This window comes from Mus caroli, unplaced genomic scaffold, assembly GCF_978045245.1.
Source record: "Mus caroli unplaced genomic scaffold, Mus_caroli_1 scaffold_18, whole genome shotgun sequence".
Classification (NCBI taxonomy): Eukaryota; Metazoa; Chordata; class Mammalia; order Rodentia; family Muridae; genus Mus; species Mus caroli.
In genome coordinates this window covers 78,819,434-78,824,935 of record NW_028227273.1, presented here as the reverse complement: position 1 = coordinate 78,824,935, position 5,502 = coordinate 78,819,434, and the positions used below count along the sequence as shown (strand labels likewise).

The 5,502-nt window shown below is 38.5% G+C and overlaps 1 pseudogene; it reads left to right on the top strand.

Moving 5' to 3' along the window:
* Positions 1-979: 979 nt before the first annotated feature.
* Positions 980-1,558, top strand: LOC110284328 (centromere protein R pseudogene; annotated as a pseudogene).
* Positions 1,559-5,502: the final 3,944 nt, after the last annotated feature.

Below are 5,502 nucleotides of genomic sequence, written 5' to 3'. Positions count from 1 at the left end.
TCAGAAATCCGCTTGCCTCTGCCTCCCGAGTGCTGGGATTAAAGGCATGTGCCACCACCGCCCAGCAGATCGAAATTTTTATAAGTGGTCCTAAAGGCTATTTTAAAATCATGAACAGTTTCTGTTAATACCAAGAACATAGTGTAGTGAGCATGTCCAAAAACTGAAAATAAGGTATTGTTTTTACTCTGAGTTATTGTCATGAAAAATCTATCTGGCATGGCTCTTTTGTATTTAGAGGCATTCCTATTTATAATGTATATTTAACTGTAGTTTGCATTGCTTAAAAAATCATTGTTGGTTCTTCCACAGCCTTACTTGATGTAGGCCTGCCTTTTACAGAGAACTCAAAACCCGACTTCATCAAAGACTCTGGATCTATACAGCAAAGCCTATTGCCACATTGTCACCTAAGCCATTCGTAACTACTTCAACTGGATTCACACACAGTATGATCAGGAAACAATTTCTTCTCTAATTATCGTGTGACACATCGCACTGACTGATAAAAGCTGAGAAAGCCATGGACCTGGGCAGGAAAGACAATTTCTCATTTTTTAAAATATGACCAGGCGGGCTAATGAGATGGCTCAGCAGGTAAGTGCACTGACGGCTCTTCTGAAGGTCCTGAGTCCAAGTCCCAGCAACCACTTGGTGGCTCACAACCACCCGTAATGAGGTCTGACACCCTTTTCTGGTACATCTGAAAACAGCTACAGTGTACTTATTTATAATAATAAATAAATCTTTGGGCCAGAGCGAGCAAAGCCAACCAGAGCGAGCAGGGCCAACCAGAGCAAGCAGGGCCAACCAGAGCAAGCAGGGCCAACCAGAGTGTGAGCAGAGGTCCTAAATTTAATTCCCAACAACCACATGAAGGCTCACAACCATCTGTACAGCTAGAGTGTACTCATATATATATATATATATATAATAAGTAAATAAATCTTAAAAAAAAAAAAGACAGCTCTCAGGTTTCTCAGTTGGTTCTGTCCAGCAACGGACTCCCGAAATGCCAGTTAAAAGATCACTGAAACTGGATGATCAGTTTGAAAAAAACTCATTTAGTCCTTCAAAAATCGTGAGGAAGAAAATTATTACAGCTTATTCTCCTACTACTGGAACTTATCAATTGAGCCCATTTTCTTCTCCCGCAACCCCCAAGGAACAGGAGCACAGAAACGAACCATCAAATGAAACAAGAAAACGGAGTAACTTGAGCTCCTGTAAGACAGGAGTCCACAGTGAAAGACAGTGATGGATTCATGGTGTTGCTATCTAAAATTGAGATATCAGCAGAGAAAACCATGGAGATAATGAAAAATCTAAGTAGTATACAGGCTTTGGAAGGCAACAGACAACTTGAAGATCTCATTGGTGTTTCTCTAGTACCAAGCTCCTTAAAAAGAGAAGCAAGGAAACCCAAAGAACTAATGACTAAAGTAATAAAACAAAAGTTGTTTAAAAAGAAAAAAAATGAAGAATTACTCCCAAAGATCATCATGTTGACAGCTTTGAATTCCTTAAAGCCATTTTGAACTGAGTGTTACCGTCAAGTCTGACAACTGTGTCAACCTACCTGGGTACTAGTCAAGCCAAAAGAATGCAGACCAGCCTGAAGTAAAGAGTCAGTGAAAGACTGTCACGTTTGCAACCCTTCTTAAAAGACAAGTAGACAATATGCTGAGTATTCTAAATAGGAAAAAAAAAGGCATCCACTGTGGAAAAAAAAAAAAAAGACAGCTCTCAAAAGATGAGTACAGATGGACAGTAAATATATTTAAATAAATAAATAAATAAATATGACCCGGCTGTTAGAATCAGCCTTTTATGCAACTATGTTAAAATTAACTATCCATGCTAGCACACTTTATTCCACAAAATACACATATTAATCAGTGTTGATGTTGTCATCCATGATTTCTCCTCCTTATGCATGTTTAAGAGGCAAAGCACCGTGTTTCTTTTGTTTATTTGGTTTGCTTTGCTTTGGTACTGAAATCAAGTCCTGGATCTCAGAGACAAACACTTTACCATTGAGTAACAAACCCTGCCCCCAGAACTTCCTTCTTTTATAGACCAGCAAGCTAAGGATCATAAATACTTAATGTTTTTTTTCCAGTGTCAAACAGTGAGATTATGGCAGAAGCAAGACAAGCTGCTTAAATTACTAATGCTTACCTCTACTGTAAGTATCAGTATATATAGCAAGTGCAGGAAATCTGACTCTTGGTAATTACCAAGTAATTCATATTTCCTGTTCTCCAGCCCTGTAACATCAGGTCCCACAGTGATGTAAACAGTGACAAATGTGACTTCCTGGAGCTCAAAGCTTGGCTGTAAGTTCTCTAAATCAGTCCCTATTAAATGATCATTTCTTGCTATTTTTTTAAGTTATGATTTTCAATAACACTATGGCACATCTGCCACATTTTCAGTCACAAATAGAAATGTGAGCTGGGCGTGGTGGTGAAGGCCTTTAATCCCAGCAGGCGAGTTTCTGAGTTCGAGGCCAGCCCCTGGTCTACAGAGTGAGTTCCAGGACAGCCAAGGCTACACAGAGAAACCCTGTCTCGAAAAACCAAAAAAAAAAAAAAAAAGAGGGGGGGGGGGAGAAAAGAAAGAAAGAAAGAAAGAAAGAAATGTGAATGGTTCTATGGAACTTGTGATCATTTTGCTTCAAAGGATAGAGTTAGAATAAAGAAAGAGAAAAGCGGGGGTGGGGCTATTTTAGAAGCTCTAAGAAAGACATGAGCTAAACTGAGCATACCTGATGAACGGGAAGCACTGAGAAGGGACCATTGGCCATCTCCGTGGGAAGTAATAATGGATCGTTAATGATGCTTTCGAAAGAGTCCTCACGTTTTGGACATAAAATCAGCATGAGCAGCCAGTTAGTATCTAATATTTGTTGAATATGTCATATATTCCAAAGACTATGCTTCTATGTTACAAATATTTAAAACACATCACACTAGACACTGTGTTTTGCTTTTAGGGATGAAAAACTGAAGGACAATACCCAAAGTCACACAGCTAGCAAATGTCTCAACTAATATTTGAATGCAGATCTGACTCATTACTTCATTACTAAGAATGTGCCTGAGGTACGCTGCCTGTGGATAATTGTGTTTCATCCCCAGGAGAGCTGTAGACTAGATTTTAAAGGTCAAAGAGATAAGAGATGAGATAAGGCAAGTCTTCTTGCCACTTTGACTTCTGAGGACATAAGAGATCTCTTACCAGAAGCAAGTTTCTTTTCTTTGCTGTAAGGAATTTGTGGAATTTCTTAAGGGAAGCAGAAACATTGTTTTCCTAAACTGGTTGTATAAATTGCTCAAGTGAGCGAAAGCTCTGGAGAGCAGGGGATATGGCTGAAGTCATTTAAATCACCTCAAATACGAAATGCTTTTGGCTATCTAAAGACAGGAAGCCAGCAGCCAATGATGTCCCAGCCAGAACTTTTTGAGGAATATTTCCCAGAATGCCTACAGGAAGCACTCCTTCATTAAACTGAACATATTTTCTCAATCATTTATTTGAAGTCCGATGAACTAACATGTGTAGTCACGGATGTAGTAAATCTCTTGCAAGTCTTAGGAAATAAGTGGACTAGGAAAGCCTGGGGGCTAGAGAGATTAGGATTGGAGAGATGGTACTCAGAGATGCAGAAACATCTGAGTGTCCGTCAGGTGAACTGTATGAGCTCACACCAATGCATTTTAAAAGTAGAAGGTAAAACAACAACAACTATTTCTAGATCCCCATCTATCCTGACTCTCTACATTTATGCTAAAATAAGTGCTCTTCAGTTCAAAGACACTGTGTAAACGCAAAACAGTCTATTTGTAAAATACATACAAGAAAAACACTGACAGTACTTTATATAGATCTCATGGACCCAGCTCCTGGCCGTCATCTGTATCTCCCAACAAAAGATGAATTTTCAGATAAAAGGAGTTGCTTTGCCTCTTGGTGCCCTCTTCCAATAATACAATCTTAGAATAAAGGCATGGTGGGGCACAACTGTAACCTCAGATATTCTAGAAGTTGAGGTTGAAGAAGCTATAGTTTTGAGTCTGGTATGAAGATCATCACAAGACTTTATTACTAAGTCTGTTATCAAAGATTCATAGAATTTCAGAATTTGAAATGGTAGAGCCAATCTAGTCAAATTATATAAATATACAAATATATATATAAATCTTGTTTTGTATATAGAGAACCTCATTGTGTGTATATGCATGATTAATTGACTGTGAATATATTTTACATTTCCATATTTCTTGCTGAAAACTTTGGGAGAATTATTTGTCAAATAATTTGCCTAATGGCAATAGTAGACCAGAGACAAGAAAAGGGTGGACTAGAAATAAAACTTCTTTACCATCCCTACTCATATTTTCAGGGCTGATATAGCAAGTTACCACCTGGTTACACTAGGAAATTCCGCTTAATTATCAGGGTCTTAGTTATATCTTGCTTTATGGATTAAACAACACACTATCAGTTGAAAGACTCGAAAATTTCACTTATGAAATGGGAAAAACCCCATTTGGGACAATACATTTTTTTCTGCATTTCAAAGGAAAAGAATTGGTGACTGTCTTAGTCAGGGTTTCTATTCTTGCACAAACATGATGACCAAGAAGATTTGGCTTACACTTCCATGCTGCTGTTCATCACCAAAGGAAGTCAGGACTGGAACTCAAGCAGGTCAGGGAGCAGGAGCTGATGCAGAAGCCATGGAGGGATGTTCTTCACTGGCTTGCTTCCCCTGGCTTGCTCAGCCTGCTCTCTTATAGAACCCAAGACTACCAGCCCAGAGATGATCCCACCCACAAGGGGCCTTTCCTCCTTGATCACTAATTGAGAAAATGCCTTACAGTTGGATCTCATGGAGGCATTTCCTCAACTGAAGCTCCTTTCTCTGTGATAACTCCAGCTGTGTCAAGTTGACACAAAACTAACCAGTACAGTGACATTCAAAAAATTTTTTGAAAGGGCTACAAAGAAGTGATGAGTTCCTTAGGACTGGTATATAAGAAGGAGCATTTGACATTATATGTACTTTAAATTATTCTTTCATCAGGAGAGTGCTTAGAGGACATTACTGTAACAGCGTTGCTGAAGAAAACCAGATTGTTCACATAAAAGTTCCCATGGCATTTTGATTTTTTTTAAAAAAACCTTTAGCTGGATTCGGAATTTTGAAAGTATATTAAATTTCACCCAATTTAAAACTCGGCAAGGTATTGCCTCATAAGATAGTGAGTGCTAAAAATGTGATATAAAAATTATATCAAGAAATAAAACCAATCTAAAACACATTGCTGGAATCCATGTATTAGTCTTTGAGCTTAGTAGAAAAAAAATTCTTTAAAAACATCAATAAACCAGGGTAGCACATGCTTTTAATCCCAGTGCTTTGGAAGGAAGGCAGGTGAATCGCTGAACTCAAGACCAGCTAGACTGCACAGTTAGTTACAGACTAGTCAGGGA